General features: G+C 42.9%; 1 long non-coding RNA gene across 2 annotated transcripts; it reads left to right on the top strand.

Annotated features, from left to right (window-relative positions):
* The first annotated feature begins 12,693 nt into the window (after positions 1–12,693).
* Positions 12,694–15,990, top strand: LOC310642297. Of its 2 annotated transcripts, none has more exons than XR_014492877.1 (3): positions 12,694–13,273; positions 14,221–15,119; positions 15,601–15,990. It is a non-coding gene; the product is annotated as an uncharacterized lncRNA (long non-coding RNA). The 2 variants fall into 2 exon arrangements; XR_014492878.1 differs by having other exon boundaries at positions 12,694–13,410.
* Positions 15,991–18,542: the final 2,552 nt, after the last annotated feature.

Raw genomic sequence — 18,542 nt, 5'->3', positions numbered from 1 at the left:
GGAAGAGCCCTGTCTTAAATCTCACAAACACAATGAAGGTTGGCTGAGGAATTCTGGGAGTTGAAGTCCACAAGTCCTAAAAGGGCCAAGTTGGAAGAGCCCTGTCTTAAATCTCACAAACACAATGAAAGTTGGCTGAGGAATTCTGGGAGTTGAAGTCCACAAGTCCTAAAAGGGCCAAGTTGGAAGAGCCCTGTCTTAAATCTCACAAACACAATGAAGGTTGGCTGAGGAATTCTGGGAGTTGAAGTCCACAAGTCCTAAAAGGGCCAAGTTTGAAGACCCCTGTCTTAAATCTCACAAACACAATGAAGGTTGGCTGAGGAATTCTGGGAGTTGAAGTCCACAAGTCCTAAAAGGGCCAAGTTTGAAGACCCCTGCCCTACAAGGCCGGCGGCCGGGAGAGGCTGCAGAGGCGGGCAGGGCGGGGACGCGCCGCCCGCTGCTCTCCGCCTCCGCCTCCGCCTCTTCCTCCCAGCTTGGGATGGTGGGAAGTTTGCTTTGCGAACCAGAAAGCCCGGGGCGGGGAGGGGGGGAGAGAGAGATTGGGGTCGCATCGGCCCGAGATGAAACTTCCCGTGAAATCCATCCGTATCTGAGGGGCTGCCCCAAAGAAGAGGAGGGGGTTGGACTAGATGACCTCCAAGGTCCCTTCCAACTTTATTGTTAAGCTATTCTCCAAAGCACCAGAAGGAAATAATTGGATGGAAACTTAACCGAGGAGAGAAGCGACCTGGAATAAAGGACAAACTTCCTGACGGTGAGGACAACAAACTGGTGGAACAGCCTGCCACCAGAAGTGGTGAATGCTCCAACGCTGGAAGTTTTTAAGAGGAGACTGGCCAGCCACTTGTCTGGAATGGGATAGGGTCTCCTGCCTGAGCAGGGGGTTGGACTAGATGACCTCCGAGGAAAACAAAACCCGACGCATATTCTATTAAAAACCTTTAGTTACAAAAGAAAAACATATATAAACAAAGAAAGCTAACCGACTACGTTCTCTCTCATCAAACAATAATAGAAAAGTGAAAACAAAAAATGAGAAAAACTTTTTACGCTTTTGCACACAGCAAAGCTAACTCATAACCTAGCTAGACCACATGACATTCACTATGGTTACCAGATAGGTTATCAACGCAGGTGCAGAACAGAAAGAAATGTACAGTTAGAATTGAGCTTTTTGGACGAACTAAAAAAAACGTGCAGTGACACTTTCCAACTCTGTTATTCTATTTTATTCTACTCTACTCTACTCTACTCTACATCGCCGATCAGCTGTTCGGGTGGATTCGAAGCCCCCTCCTCGGGAGAAGAGGAGGGGGTGAGGCCCCAGGTAGGGGTTGAGTTCTCCGGGGCCGCCTGAGCTTAAAGCTTGGGCGGCTGAAGGATCGAACTCCCCCGTAGCCTGGGTCGCTCCCAGCTGGTCAGCGTCTCTGCTCCGTGATTTCTGGAGCGGAGCCAGGCGTCTGCGACCACCCCTGCCAGAAGGAAAGACCATGGAATAAAAGGAGCAGGCAGAGCGGTACAGGAGGAAAAGGTGAAGAGGACTTTTATGGCTGCTTTCTAGCTTAATGGACTTTATAAATTTAAAAGTGAAAGTGCGTAGTAAGTGAAAGTAAAAAGATGGCGGCTAAATCTCCCCCAAAAACTCTTCAGAGTGCTGGAACTTCTCCGGTGCAACAGTCATCATTGCAAGCGTTGCTTCCTCCTGACACCGAAGGATTTACAAGATGCTCTTGAAAAATATGCCCAGGTAATTCTGGAAACAATGGGTGATAAATTTGCAAAGATGGAGGAAAAATTGGAGAAATTGGAGGAGAGAATAGAAGAGAGGATGGAAGAGAAGTTCAGAGTGATGAAGGTAGACATTTTGTCTTCAGTGTATAGAGTGGCTGAATGTGTGGAAGATTTGGATGAAAAAGTGGAAGATTTGACTCAAAAGAATGCCATATTAGAAGCAAAAGTACTGGAGAATGAAGATTTAAGAGACAAAATGGACAGAGAACTGAGTCTTGCTCAATATTACCAGATGCAGTATGCTGTTAGAATCAGAGGTTTAAAAGAGAATATTAAGGAAGACTTAAAGCAGCTGATTTCTGAGGCTCTGGAAGTAGTATTGAGTCAGCCAGCATCTGAAATAAAGGGAGGCATGGATAAAGTGTTTCGTGTGAATTCATGGATTGCTAGACAGAGAAAGCTACCTAGAGATGTGGTGGTTTATTTTGTAAAGAGGGAAATTAGAGATGAAGTTATTCAAGCTGCCTATGATACTAAAGTTGTGATTGCTGATCAAGAAGTTTTGGTTCTAAAAGAAATTCCTCCAAAGATTTTAAGGAGAAGGAAGGATTTTACATTTTTAGTGCAAGAGCTCAAGCAACGAGATATAAGGTTCAGATGGGAGATTCCAGTTGGGTTGATGGTGATGCATGAAGGTAAAAGGTACCGTCTGGCCACTGTGATGCAGGCGCGTGATTTTTACAATAACGTTTTAAAAGCAACCCCATTATCACTTCTGGAAGCTGCAAAGGGATCTGGAGAAGGAGAACATCAAGAGGCTGAAGATGGACAGACAGAGGAGAATGGTGCTGGAGGTGACCAAGCTACAACTTCTTTGGATGATCCTAGAGAGCAGAGGGTGACGCGTGCTGCTTTAAAACGATCAAAAAAAAAATAAAAGAACAAGATCAGCAGAAGTCTATGGAATTTCCAAAATGTACTTACAGCCAAGCAGTGGGAGGAGCACGGCCTAAAAAAGATAGTCCTATTAAAGCAGTGCTCCAAGAGCTTTGGGATGATATGCATGGCAACTAAATTTTTAACTTGGAACGTTAATGGACTAAATTCACCACAGAAGAGGAAGAAAGTTTTTCAATATTTAAAACAATTCAAGATAGATGTTATATGTTTGCAAGAAACGCATATTAGGGTTGTGGACCAAAAGTATTTATCGAATCCAAGGTTGGGCACGCAATTTGTTGCTTCTGTAATGAATAAGAAAAATGGAGTGGTTGTTTATGTTAAAAGTGCTTTAACAGCGGACTTAATTGAAGCAGATAAGCATGGAAGATACGTTATGATAGAGTTGCTGCTAGAAGGTAAAAAGATGCTTTTAGTTGGATTATATGCTCCTAACCAACAACAAGCTGACTTTTTTAGTTTATTTCATACAAAGCTTACCCAGTTGGATTATAAATCTTTTATTTTTATGGGGGATTGGAATGGTGTTTTGGATGTACAGATGGACAAGGCTGGAGCTTTTATGCGCGTCCCAAGTCATGCTAGACTGCCTAAATCCTTTTTTGAAATGAAGGATGACTTGGAACTGCGAGATATTTGGCGTGAAAGACATTCGCATGAAAAGGATTATACTTTTTTTTCTGACAGACATCAATCTTTTTCCAGGATCGATTTTATTTTGTTGACTAATGACTTTTTTTCAAGGATTAAGAAGGAAGGATTTTTTTGAAATTAATATGAATAAGGGCACCTCTATGGACATGGTTTGGGATGCTAGCAAGGCCTATATGAGAGGGGTGTTGATATATATGAACAATAAACATAGATGTGCTGTGGAAGCTAGGAGGAAAGAATTGGAGAATGAAATAAAGGAAAAAGAAAAGGCTTTGATTTTGAATCCAGAGGATGTGAAGTCTAAGGAGGCTATTAAACTGTTAAGAGGAATGGATTGAGTATATCCAGAACAAATATGGGACTAAGAAGTTTCATGTAGCATTTGAATAAGTCTTCCTTTCTTTTTTTTTCTGTTTTTTTTATATATTCTATATTAATAGTGTTTGTAGTTATCCTATATGAGCTAGAGAGTGATAGATTTTAGAGTTTATGGTTGTTAGCATATGGTTGTTTATGATTTTTTTTTGTTTTTTATACCTTGTACTTAGCTCTGGGAAGTCGGGGGGTGGGTGGGGAGGGGGGGAGGGGTAAGGAGGGAGGGATAGGGGAGGGGTAGGGGGGATTGTCAAAGATAAAATGTATGATAAAACTTTTCAATAAAAAAAGAAAGAAATGTACAGTTAGAATTGAGCTTTTTGGACGAACTAAAAAAAACGTGCAGTGACACTTTCCAACTCTGTTATTCTATTTTATTCTACTCTACTCTACTCTACTCTACTCTACTATATTACATTACATTATGTAATTCTATTCTATCAAGTCCTGGCAGAAACGTGACTTCGGCATTGAAATGAATTTTATGGGTGCTTGTTCCTGACGGGGAATCCAGATGTTGCTCTGCCTCTCTAGGTTGGGAATCAAAAGGCAATACAGGAATGGATCTGAAATTGGTTTGTAAATTTAGCGTTGTGTCTTTGCATCAACGGCCAAAACAGTAGTTGCAATACCTTTAAAAAAAAAAAAACAGGCTCAGCTAACTGCCACAACTGCAACTCCCCGGATGTTCCTGCCCAGCAAAAAGTTACCCAGCAAAAGAATTTGAGACATAAGTTGGCTAGATTAATCTCCTCATGGCTGGCAAGAAGGAAACCTTCCATGCTGTCCCAGAGAACTGGACTTTGGCAATGCAAAACAAAAAAAAAAAGATCCACTTTAAACCCGCGGATTTTCTTCCCGTCTTTCCAAGAGGATGGATAATTGGTGGTTTGCATTGTGGCTTTGGACTCACAGATTTATTCATGCAATTGTCTCTCCAGTCTGAGATCTGCTAGTTGCCGCCTCTCTGGATTCCGCTCTTATACGGAGCTTCTCCGAAAGTGGAAATTGGATTTAATCTGGTTATCCCCAGAGGCAAACAATCATTCTCTAGTTTTCCCCCAATTAACCCTCTTCCCTAACCGTTATGAGTCAGTCCAAAGTAAAGATGGAGACTCAGCAACCCTGACTTCTGAGTACTGCCAAACCTCAACCGAAACCATTTTTCTTTAAAAATAAAATAAAATACAGACAGAAAGGCTTTTATGACAATTCCCCCACCCAATAATCTTTTTTTTTTTTTTTGCAACAACCCTCCTCTAACTGATGGTCTGAAAAATTAAGAAGGTGCCTCAGCATCAGGATTCCTTTAAAGATCCTCAAGTAGCTCTTGCTATTAATGGCCAACGGGGCAAAAGTTTCTCTCGTGAGGAATTTTGTATCCTTTTTTTTCTTGTCATCCATAATTATACTGTGAAGAGATCTGTTTATCTGCTTTGAGATCAATAATACATGGAATATAGTAACCCACGTAGTCTCATTATCATAGGAACACAAATCCTTGGGCAAGGAAGGTTACCAAGGGTAGCCAAAAAATCCATTTCAGCGGTTAAATGAGGTAAAGTTGGAGGGGGGAGGGAAAGCTGGGTGGATAATGGGATTGTGATTATGGACCAGTGTTTTCTCCATGTGTAATGGAGAAAAATCAAACCACCTCTGCATTTTCAAATGGGATTCTTGTTTTCATCCACTGCACGGTAGCAGATTTACAGTGAAAATAAAACACGGTTATTCTTTTTTTTTATTAGAATTTGGAAGACAACGTCTCAAACAGCTGGAGGCATTTTTCTAAATTAAACTGAAAGTCACTAAACTGATTTGTGGTGTCTAGAAGCTGTAGGGTGCTGGGGCCATGGCAGAAATGGCTGCAATTATGTGGGTTGTTTTGTTTTTTTCCTTCTAAACAAGAGACACAGCGCTGACTACAGCCTTGAAGGACTCTTGCTGAAAAATCAGTCGCAATACCTAATTTTGGGCTATATTAGTCCAAAGAAGACTTGAGGGATTTTTAGAAGATACTCAGGAAGAGTTTGTTTGCTTACAAAATGGGAGGGGAATGATACTTACAAGCTACTGCTAGGCTTGTAAGCCGCCCTGAGTCTTCGGAGAAGGGCGGGATATAAATGGAATTAAAATAAATAAATAAATAAAAATAAATAAATAAATATATGCTACATAACATGGTTAAGCACCGAACCTGTTTTCTTTCTAGTTTTATATCTTCGACTGCCTTTTTTTTTATGGTTGAATGGCAGACAGGTTCTTTAACAAGAGACTTAAGGAAAGGGAGGAATCAGCTCGTGTCCATTGGAAAATATTCTTTTTTGTTTTGATAAGTGTTATCTAACATTTTACCGTTAAAGTTACATAAGTTACATTTCACGTTCTTTTTCAATCAGATGGATTCTGTTTTTGTTGAACAAGGACAGATAACAATTTTCGATTGCATTTAATTTTTGTTTACACGTTACTCCTCAAAACATCGGTAGGCTTCCTGAAAATAAAAATAAAGCAAAATGAACCGCAAAGGGGACCTACCTCACTTACAATCGTGGCAAACCTGCAACTTTGGCTGTAAGTCGTGACGGTCATAAAGTGGGTCACTTAATGGCAGTTGTTAAGCGAACACTGCGGTCATTAAGCCAAACACCACAGTAGTTCAGCAAACCCGTTGTTTGCGGTGGGGCCTTTTTTTTTTGCTAGAAACTGGAAGCAAATACCAGTTTCTGCAAAAAGGTTGTAAACTGTGGTCACGTGACTGTGAGGCACTACAAATGGCTGAATATATAGTCCAGGGGGCCAAGGGCCCAAAATGCGATCACGTGATCACGGAGGGAGGGGGGGGACACTGGAACTTGGAAAATGGGTCCTAGGAAGGTTTTTTTTTGGGTGGGGGAGATATTCCATTGTAACTTCAAACCGCTCTCAGGGCTACTTGTACAGTATATTGGATTTCTTTTCTCCCAGGGGTAAGGCAACCTCGGCTCTTTTATGACTCGTGGACTTCAACTCCCAGAATTCCTCAGCCAGCCACGCTGAGGGGAAAGGGAGAGGTTTCCAAGCTGAGCCAAGCTGGCTGAGGAATTCTGGGAGTTGAAGTCCACAAGTCATAAAAGAGCCAAGGTTGCCTACCCTTGGCCTAGGCCACTCTATGACTCGTGGACTTCAACTCCCAGAATTCCTCAGCCAGCCACGCTGAGGGGAAAGGGAGAGGTTTCCAAGCTGAGCCACACTGGCTCAGGAATTCTGGGAGTTGAAGTCCACGAGTCATCAAAGAGCCCAGGTTACCTACCCCCGCCCTACCCTTTATTTCACGCAGTCCTGATCTATCGACGTTGTGTATTTTGTCGTGCTTGAACTTTGGTGGTCTTCGTCCAAACAGAGAGAGAGAGAGAGAGAACGGTGGGACCTCGGCCGTGAGGTGAACTGTAGAGAACCCAGACCTACAAAAAACCTTTTTTAATTCCTATATTAATCTGCTTTCCTCTGCCTACAAAAGACCTTTTTTGATTCCCATATTAAAAGAGTTTAACACTTCTGCCTTTTCTCCAAATCTGCAATTGTAAGGCCACATTCCTACATTCCATCTCTGCCTCTGGTGATATAACTCTTTTCTTATTTGCAACCACATTCCTGTCTCTGATTCACATGTGTTTATAACAAAGACTTGTTTCATTTAAATTGCCCAGTATATAGTTTTCCTGAAGATGTCCTTGCTTCAAGATAAGCCTCTGCCTTTATGAAGTCTGCATTTGCCCCCTGCTTCATTTATAACAAGATTTGTCTTTGTCTTTGTTTCAAGTTATCTTTCTAGTTATGTTTCAAGTTATGTTTCAAGTCAGTCACGTAAGCCTGAGTAAGCAGGCAGGAATGTTCAGCCCTAGGCACATGCGCAAGATGGCACTAAGGAGAAAAAAGCTTACTTCCTGCCATGCTGTTTTGTATCTTTTTGTTCCTGTTAGAAAACTCAATAAAAGGCGTCCGCGGGGACAGTCCGGGGTTCGGAAGCTAGAGGTTGCGGAATGCTGCCCCTCTAGACCACCCGTGCAGTCCACGATACGCCAACTAAAACTGACTGCATGTGTCTGTGTGTTATTTTGGGGGATAGATAGAGAAATAGCATTAGCCTAGCCGATCCACATCCTAGACAACGGCAGCCCGGGAGAAGCGATTCGTTCCCATCCAGTCAGGACCTCACGGATCGCGACAACTGGGGGCTCGTCCGGGATCCCTCGCAGTAGTCATCGGTAAGTAGAATTTCCCCTTGGCGCAGTTCTCACAGGTGACCGTAGGAACGTCCGGCACCTTGAGTCGCTGAGATCAGGAAATTTTTCAACGACTACTCGCGCACGGCACGCAAGGAATGCCTCTTGTCTAGGAGGGTTCCTTCTCACTCTCATTCTTACGCACCTGGTACAGGCTTTCGAATCGTAAGTATGGGCTCTTCAAACTCAAAGACTACGTCAGGACATAGGGACGAGCTTTTTAATATAGTGAAGAGGGCAAATGTTATTTACAAAAGTCAAGGAAGGAAAATAACACATCCGGTTTCAAAAAAACAAATTGGAGACTTTTTAACCTATTTAAATTTATATTGTCTAAATTATCCTCAAAATGGCTCATTAAAGTTATTATTATGGAATAAATTAGGATCCTTTTTGCACAAAGAACCTAGAGCTCCTTTACACATTTTGACCACGTGGCAAGGACTCGTTGAAGCAATTAAAACTGTTTTTCCCAATGAGACATTGATGACAAATGAGCAGAAATTACAAGAAGGGAAAACCAATTTGAACACAGACAAAGACTCTCTAGTATATATTAACAAAAATTGTCTGGCTTATCCAGAATCAGGCACTTTGTCTGTTACAACCTGGGAAAAGCTACGTAAATATTTTCACAATCATCCCAGGGCGCCTGCTGATATTTTGTCTGCATGGCAAGCAGTGATGGCAGCATTAAAACTCTTGCCATCTCCTTTAGATCTAACATCTTCTATCTCTAAACCTCTTGATCACTCTTCTGATCTTCTGCCTTCATCCGTGCCACCCCCACCCTATGAAAAATCAGAGAAACTTCTTCCTATTGCTGTGCATGTCCCCCCCTCTGCTCTGCCTCCGGAGAATCTTCCTTCTGCCTTTTATTTTTGCCCTGCTGTGCCTGTCTCTCTTTCTGCTCTCGGCAAAGAGGAAAAAGCCTCTGAGCTTGTTGCTATTTCTAAACCCCCCCCTCCCCCCTTCCCTCCTCCTCCTTCTCCAAATCTCTCTCCTCACTCAAGAGGCACCTTTTGTTCACTCTATGCCTGTAGCTCATGCCCCCTGGGACATTTTTTTTATTCTTTTCTCCTCTTAATGCTTCTAACCCATCTGAACTTCTCACGGATTCTCTTTTTCATTAAGCCTTTTTCAGTTTGTCATCTTGTTATCTTGTTAATTTTTTGCCGCCACCAGCAGCCGGAGGTTAACCAATTCACCCTTGCATCATGACTTCATCAACTATGTGTAAGGATTTTTTAATAAGTATAGGTAAGCTAACATGATTTTGACTCTATCACAATATCTTGTTTGGGAATCTGAATTTTTGTAAATTGCAGATTTTATTGTTGTAAAAGCCATGGATGATGTGTGAGAGTAAATGCATTTAAAGGAGAGCAAACTATTTTTATTTTTTTGGTGGTAAGATTTTTGTAAAGTTTCTTTTACTCCCCCCCAACCCTGCTGTGTTACTTTAAGAGTGAGAAAGGGAGAGACAGCCAGAAGAAGGGGGGGTGGCTGGTCCTTTTAACCATTTTTTTTTCTCTGCTTAGAATTCCAGTCTGAGAAAGGGGGGGTGGATGTGAAGCTTGATGCCCACTCTTGCAGTTTCAGCTTGCAATTAGAGAAACAGTTGGCTCATGCAAACGTTGATAGAAGCTGGAAGCAGAAAAGACAGAAGTTAGGCCAGCATGGCAGAAGGGCAGTGAATGAATGGAAAATAGAAGGGAGAAACAGAAAAGTGGTTTTTAAGTTGGTTTACACAGAATGTACTATGGATAGGAAGGAACATGGGAAGTAGTAGAAAGTGAGAGGTAGATGTTGCATGATGGGAGTCGAATGTTGCTATTGTTTAACCAATTGAAAATTTTGGATTCATTTATCCCACACGCCCAAAGTTTCTGTTTTAACCAGAGAAGCACAATTATTTTTATGTCTTTGCAAATTTGGGAATCATTTTTTCAAACCTCAAGTGAATTGCAATTTTCCTTAGCTGATTGGCATGGCAAGGTTTCTTGCCACCCACCACCCGATTATCGTTCGCAATGCAAATTGTTCGCACTAACCAAGCAAACAACACCCCAGCGGTCAGCTCAAAAAGCTGAACTGGCTGCTTCAATTTTTGCTTGTCAATTTTTTTTTTTTTCCTTTCAACCTATGTTTATCACACAATTCAAGTGATTTATGGATCTTATTTATCCCCCTTCATTCAACCAGATTTGTTACAACTTTTTTTTAACCTTGCAAAATTTGCTTTTTGAACGCCAACATCTTATTATTTTTTTTGCTCACATTCTTAGTCATCAGCCTTTTCCAGGTTTTTTGCAAGTGGGAAACAATGTTGCAGATCAGGCTGCCTCAGGACCTTCAGCCTGTTCTTTGCAACCCCTCACCCCCTGGGAAAGTCATTCATATTTTCATCAAAATTCCAAAGCTTTGCAGAAGCAGTTTATTTTCATGTTTCAATTGATACCATTTCAGGATTCATCATGGCCACCCCCCTAAGGGGTGAAGCCACTAATCATGTCATTAATTATTGTATTCGGACCTTTGCAGTGCTGGGATGTCCAAAAGAACTCAAAACAGATTATGGCCCTGCCTAACCAAACCTTGAAACATGCTTTAGATCATTATAAAAATCAGAACAGGGGAAAACGAAACCCCAACCTCCCAGCAATGCATGAAAGTCTTAATCTTTGCCTCTACACTCTAAACTTTTCAAACTTGACTGGCTATCTCTTAACCACAGCTGCAGAGCAGCATTTTTCTTCTTCTTCTTCTTCTTCAGATCTCCCTAAGCCACAGGTTTGGTACCGCCAACTTCCAGACCTAACTTGGAAAGGCCCTGCAGACCTTCTCACTTGGGGAAGAGGCTACGCAGTTGCTCAACTGCCAGACAAAGTGCTGTGGATCCCAGGTCACCACGTTCATTCGTATCATGCCTCCACAAACACAACTGCAGAACCCATTAAAGATGACAGCATGGTTTGTGACTTTTTTCAGCCTTGCTCTAACACCACTGACTGATGCCACTAAAACACAATTCCATCTGAAAGCTTACCCCAGACGTCAACTCCACTTCATCAGCTATCCCATCCAGTTCTTTACAATGACTCACACCTTTGACATTGGTTCCAGTCAAAAATGACTCTTTTCACACTGTTTTTGCCCATCTCATGGACCCAGAGGGAACAACCTGTTGTTAACAACGAGTCTACCATCATCATCTATGTGAACTCTGTAGCTCATGTTCCTGTCCAAACTTGAAATGGTTTCAACTTTCAGGAATTACTTGGCTCCTGGTTTCCCAAAGTACCTGGTTTACACGCTATTGTAGCTTTTATTAGTATGATTGTATTAGGATGTATTATTTTACCTTGTGTCTTGCCTATTTTTATCAGAAGTATTACTAACAGTATTTCTTTGATTGTGCTTGACTCCATGGCAGCATTATACTTGGTATCAAGGAATGTTTAACTTTTCTCCCTGGCTGACCACCCTTCTCTCAGCTACAACTGGTCCTTTAATTTTACTATTACTTGCATGTGCAATTGGCCCATGTGTTATGGGTAAACTTTTAAATTTTCTACAACGTAGGCTGAGTAGCATTAGCGATGACATTCTGTTGATGAAACACACTGTTGACAGTGAATACAAACACCCTCTTTTAGAATTCACTTCTGACCCAGAGACTGATGCACCCTCACACCAACACTCTTTGAAAGGAATATTGACGCAGGCTCAGGAGGTATCGAAGGATTTCTCTTTTTCCAGCGTAAGTATCCTAGAAGAGAAAGTTCTTGGACATTGAGGGGCCTTCTCAGTAATTGGCTTTAAAAAACAGAAAAAGAGGAGTTGTAGAGAACCCAGACCTACAAAAAACCTTTTTTAATTCCTATATTAATCTGCTTTCCTCTGCCTACAAAAGACCTTTTTTGATTCCCATATTAAAAGAGTTTAACACTTCTGCCTTTTCTCCAAATCTGCAATTGTAAGGCCACATTCCTACATTCCATCTCTGCCTCTGGTGATATAACTCTTTTCTTATTTGCAACCACATTCCTGTCTCTGATTCACATGTGTTTATAACAAAGACTTGTTTCATTTAAATTGCCCAGTATATAGTTTTCCTGAAGATGTCCTTGCTTCAAGATAAGCCTCTGCCTTTATGAAGTCTGCATTTGCCCCCTGCTTCATTTATAACAAGATTTGTCTTTGTCTTTGTTTCAAGTTATCTTTCTAGTTATGTTTCAAGTTATGTTTCAAGTCAGTCACGTAAGCCTGAGTAAGCAGGCAGGAATGTTCAGCCCTAGGCACATGCGCAAGATGGCACTAAGGAGAAAAAAGCTTACTTCCTGCCATGCTGTTTTGTATCTTTTTGTTCCTGTTAGAAAACTCAATAAAAGGCGTCCGCGGGGACAGTCCGGGGTTCGGAAGCTAGAGGTTGCGGAATGCTGCCCCTCTAGACCACCCGTGCAGTCCACGATACGCCAACTAAAACTGACTGCATGTGTCTGTGTGTTATTTTGGGGGATAGATAGAGAAATAGCATTAGCCTAGCCGATCCACATCCTAGACAACGGCAGCCCGGGAGAAGCGATTCGTTCCCATCCAGTCAGGACCTCACGGATCGCGACAGTGAACCAAACAGAAACGGTGAGGAAAACAACCGGCAGAAAGCTGTCCCAATGAGTCTCACTCAAGGGAGGGGTTTCATAGAGCTTCCATAGGAAGGGGCAGTCTACCTTGGGAGATCTAGGCCTTTTGGCTTTCTGAAAAGAGCAGGGTCCCTCAACACATGGAACTGGTCTAAAAAGAGGATCCGGTGGTTTGGGGCGCAGCTTCATTAAGGTGAACAATATTTTGTTTTGGTAGAATCTGTTCCATGTGGGGTTTTGGTGTTTTTTTTTCCCCTTGTCTGGGCTGCTTATGAGAAATTACGTCTCAGTTTGAAAACCTGAGAACTTCTCTCTCTTTTGCTTAAAAACAGCATCATCTAACGATACTCTGGCAGTCAGAAAAAGGTGTCTGCACCTAAGCAGAAATAAGGCGGGCAGCCGAGCCTCGACGGAGGGATGTTGCGACCAAAAAAAAAAAAAAAGGACCAAAACCCAGAATGGCAACACAAAGGGAATCAAAATGGAAGCTGACCGAGAGCTGCGTTAGGGAGTCTTGTTCAACCGGCTAGCTTAGTGGAGCTTCCACGTAAAGAGGCAGTCTACAACCCAAGAGCCATGCAACGGGCAGATTCGGTGGCTTCTTGGCACGTTCCTAGAGACTTTGGGCCGGCGCTGGTGTGTGTGGAAAAGGCGGATTTTGAGGGGATCCCAAAGGAGGCCCATCATCTCCTGGGGGGGTTCTGCTGGCTAGATGAGGTCATCCGTTCAGTCCAACTGTCACTTTCCATCAGAGCGAAAATGGCTTCCAGGATGTAAATAGGTTTTCAGAAGGGCTGCGGGGAACTTTCCCCCTTTTTGTAGCCAATTGCTCAGAGGACTGGGATATCCCGCGGAGGAGGAGGGGGGAAACCGGCAAATGTGTTCCAGTTTTATTTTTATTTCCTTACTGGGGGCTAAAAGATCTGGTTGAGTACTTTTCACCAGGTTGGGATTCTTTAGCAGCCTTAGCAACCTGGGAGGGCCTTCTCAGGGTACCGCCGGTTAAGGAATGCCGACGGGTTATTCCCAGGGGAAGGGCCTTCTCTGTGGGCGCACCGGCCCTATGGAACCAACTTCCCGCGGAACTTAGGACTGCCCCCGACCTTCGCTCATTGCACCGGGACCTGAAAACTTGGCTCTTCGAGCGGTTTGGCCCAGACTGAGGGGTTTTTAATTTTAATTGGGTTTTAGATTTACTTTTGGGGCTTGAATTTAATTAATTGTTTTAATTGATTTTAATTTTTGTATTTTATGGTTTTAACTGCCCTGTAAACCGTCCTGAGTCCTACGGGAATAGGGCGGTATACAAAATAAATAAATAAATAAATAAATAAATAAATAAATAAATAAATAAATAAATAAATAAATAATTTAGGAAAGCCTTTTTTAAAATTAGAGAAGATCCACGTGGCTGCGGAACGCATCCAGTCATGAAGAAAACAAACCATGGTTAAAAGCGAGGAGCTCAAGCCAGGCGCGTCACTTTTTCCCCCATTCTGGTTTCTGGAATCAAAGGGAGTGTGGGGAAAGCAGGCTTTAGTTGGTCCCTTTCCTGACGTTCCCCTTTTTCTTCTCTCTTCTAGGGCTTTTTTTTCAGGTGTCTTCCTCGCCTTGCGAGGAAAACGAAGGCCAAGGAGACACCAAAAGCCAACGCTCCGGTTTCTCCCGCCTGCCCCAAGACTCCTAGGAGAACACAAGTCACATATATGGGGGATTCGGAGCTGGTGACGAGGGAGCCATGTGATGAGTGGGCGCTTTGGGTCGGGCTGCTCCTGACCCACTGAGCACCCCCTCCTTCTGCAGCTCCTGCAGGCACGTTGGCTCCCCACACGCTCTTCTGCGGCCATTTCGCTCTGCATCATACAAAAGCATCTGCATCTGCCAGCGCCTGTCCTGGATCCCCAAGCGGAGCTGGATTTTCGAGTTGCCCTCCCAGAGAGAGCAGGAGTTGCCTAAGGCCTCAGTGAGAAGAATCCACCAGCTCCGTGAACCAGAAGAAGCTCCTGGATAGATGGGACTGGGTCTCGAGGGGAGGAGGGCTGCAAAGCAGGCTCTGATTTTGGAGCGTTTTCTTCATCGGGGGGACCTAAAAGCTTGCTGAGCACCTGCCTCCCCCTTTCCCAGAGGTCGCCGAAAAGAAGAGGAGTGGGAGGAGGAAGCAGCCCCTCTTTATAAGGACGGAAAAAGAAGATGGCAACCTGAAAAGACCAAACTGTGGACCCCATCCTCATATAACCTCTCTCCTGGGGGGAAAGGGCAGGGAAGCAGGGGTTCGTCTTCCTTTCGATCCACTGGGTAGTGGATTAGGGGATCCCTGGACCAGGCACTAATATGTGTCTCGATGGGACAAAGGGAAGGCGGGGGGTGACTCTGCAAGACCCTTTGGTGACAGCAAGCTGGAGGTCTCTGTCTCTCTTCCAGCTGCCTGAGGTCCAAATTCTGAATTTAGAGACGGACGAAGAGGAAGTCCCCATTAATGAAGGTAACCTTACTGATGAAGCAATAAATGAAAGTTCTTAGGGCTGGTCACCAAAGTTAAATTAAAACTGCAAACCCCCCCCCCCCCCGCCGCCCCCTGAAGTCCTGTGGTCACAGTTTGGGTGCTTGACAGCCAGTCCACACTTACAAGCAGTTGCAGCTACTTGGGGCTACGCGATCGTGTTTTGCAATACTTTTTGTTGCTTCCTGTGGCTAATCTGGATTTGGGCTCGTGAGCACATAACTTGCTTTAGGCCCCGGTAACTCACCTAACAACCATTATAAAAATGATCTTACAATTGACCAAAATTGTGGACTCAGTGACTGTCCTAATTTGAGGACGACCCTATTGTGGTTTCCAGCAACGTAGCCAAGAGATGAACTTGCAGCCTCTCTGCGTCCTTCAGGGGTTCTCATTGTGTGGATATGCACAGGCTTTCCTTCCTTCTTTCCTTCATCGGTCCCACTTGTTTCCCCCAATGCAGGTGATTTGATTGTAGAAGAGAGATAACTTCTCACCGCCATCCTCCAAAGGAAGAAGCAGCGTACAACTACCGTCTTTCCCCAAAAGTCTTATATTATTTTTGCCTCCAAAAGAGGCGTGAGGTCTTACTTTCGGGAGGAGTCTTATATTTTCCGCGAAACCCGCCTCGCCTCCCAGTGGCGGCACCAACAGCCCATCCAGTAGGAGCCCACGGCCGCTCGTGGCAGGAGGCCTCGTGGCACATTGCACGGCTGCCGCCACAACGAGGCGAGGAAGGTGGGGGAGGGGGTGGAGCTGCCCCACGCGCCCTGCACCCACTTCCTTCAGCCCCCCCCCCCAGCCAGGCCATTCCTTGCTCCCTTTCACTCCCCGCCTGAGCCGGACTCCCGTACGGAGGATGGGCTTTGGAGAATAGGTTGAGCCTCTTCTTTCTGGAAACCCCATAGATATTTTTAAGATGCTATCCCATCAGCCCTTGTCCTTCTCTTTATTAAATGACACACTCCCGGTTCCAGCTCCTGCCCCCTCATTTTGTTTCTTATCTTTCTTATATATCTTTGTTTGTTATATATCTTTTGTTATATTTGTTAGATATCTTTGTTACCTTTCTTACATATCTTTGTTGGTTATATTTGTTATAGAAATAGGTTCTGTTCAAAATGATGTACATATTGTTAATACTGAAATAAAAACATTTGAAATATATATCTTTCTTTGTTATATTGGTTATATATCTTTGTTATATTGGTTATATATCTTTGTTATATTGGTTATATATCTTTGTTATATATATTTGTTTGCTATATTTGCTATATATCTTTGTTTGCTGTATTTGTTATATATCTTTGTTATATTTGTTACAGAAATAGGTTCTGTTCAAAATGATGTACCTATTGTTAATACTGAAATAAAAACATTTGAAATATATATCTTTCTTTGTTATATTGGTTATATATCTTTGTTATATTGGTTATATATCTTTGTTATATTGGTTATATATCTTTGTTATATATATTTGTTTGCTATATTTGCTATATATCTTTGTTTTCTGTATTTGTTATATATCTTTGTTATATTTGTTACAGAAATAGGTTCTGTTCAAAATGATGTACCTATTGTTAACACTGAAATAAAAACATTTGAAATATTTCTCCCGCCCCTCCTCTTTTGTCACAAAGCACACAACCTATTCACATCTTTGGCCTCTTGGCATTTGTGTTCAAAAAATGTGCAGGTGCCCCTTTTCGAGTGTTACTAGGGGGTGGAAACCAACTCAGCATCTTTTTCCAAGGAAGGGTCTTCCACGGATCACAGATCTCGGCCGTCACCACAGCGGAGAAAGGACTTGTGTTCTACAATTGTGGGTCTGTTATGCAACCCAGCCTCGAGCAGGTGCAATCTCTGCCTCAAGGGAAGAGGCCTGGAACAGTCTCCGTTCAGAGTGAAATTGCGTATTCTCTGAAGAATCTGGGCCCATCATCCTTTCATTGTGTAGAGCAGGGGACTTGGGGACTTCAACTCCCAGAATTCCATGGCTGGGGTCCACAAGTCTTAAAGTTGCCCAGCTTGAAGACCCCCTGATCTAGATGGCTGGGTGGGGAATTCTGGGAGTTGGAGTCCTCAGGCCTTAAAGTTGCCAGCTGCTATAGTGTCTACCTAGCCTCTTCCAGAACCTCAATTACAGGGAATGAAGATTTGCTGTGACCTTACATCTCTTCCATTGAAGCCAACATCTACCATGTTCGGGGATCTAACTGTGAGACGGATCTAGGAGTCCTGGTGGACAGAGAGTCCTCAACTTGCAACCTCTACTGAGCCCAAATTTCTGTTGCTAAGCGAGACAGACATTACGTGAGTTTTGCCCCATTTTACGACCTTCATTGCCGCAGTTGTCAGTGAATCACTGCAGGTGTTAACTTAGTAACATGGTTGTTAAGTGAATCTGGCTTCCCCATTGACTTTACTTGTTGGAAAGTAGCAAAAGGGGATCCCATAACCCCAGGCCACCACAACTGTCATAAATACATGCCAGTTGCCAAGCATCCAAATTCTGATCACATGATAAGGGGATGCTGCAAATATGAGTCAGTCATAAGTCACTTTTCAGTGCCATTCTAACTTAGAACAGGCACTAAACCAGTGGTTGTGAGTCAAGGATTATAAAAAAAAAAGTTGTATTATAAAAATAACAGAAATAACATTTTGCTGGGAAGCATTAAAAGTTTAAGGATTTTTAAAAAAACAAACTCTCCCCATAAAATTTAGTATGTAGTATAGTATAGCCTGGAAGAGATATAATCTGGTTCTCTCTTCATTTTCTACTTTTAGTAATTCTGTAATAAGCAGTACAGCAGTAAATTACGTCTGTATTTTTACTTGTTTTGCAAAGAATTTTTCTGCACTTCCAGCTAAGGCCCCTGACAGAAAAGGGGTTAATTACCAGGTGTCCAGTGTCAATAGAGGGGAACCTGCCATTTTCTCTCCATGCAAAGAAAGAAATTTTCCTTCTCCATTCATTCCGCTAAAAGGCAGCAATCTGTTGACTGACTCTAAAGTCAGCGCTTTTATCAATCCTTAATCAACGCTAAAACTCAAGCGTCCAACTGGACTGTGAAAGAATACGCATACATTGGCAGATCGTTCTTGGGTGTTTCAAAAGCAACAGTGGAATTTGGGTCCCCCCCCCTCCAACAAAATGTTTTATGATCCTTTTCCTCGTTGGAGAACAAGAAACAATTCCCAAAACAATAAGTCAGGTAAGAAACAAATGCAGTGCTTGCTTCCAATTGAGTTTTGCAATGCCTGTATCTTTTTTCTGCGTGTTTAAATTTCCTTGACTTTGTCAACCCATTTTGTAGTAGAATTGCACCAGACTGTAATTTTAGGAAAAATATCAAGGATTTATTCTTGTTCTGAACATCGTATCTCTTGAGTTTTGATAAC

This window comes from Vipera ursinii, assembly GCF_947247035.1.
Source record: "Vipera ursinii genome assembly, chromosome: 6".
In the NCBI taxonomy this organism is placed as follows: Eukaryota; Metazoa; Chordata; class Lepidosauria; order Squamata; family Viperidae; genus Vipera; species Vipera ursinii.
This window is presented reverse-complemented; position numbering and strand designations above follow the sequence as displayed.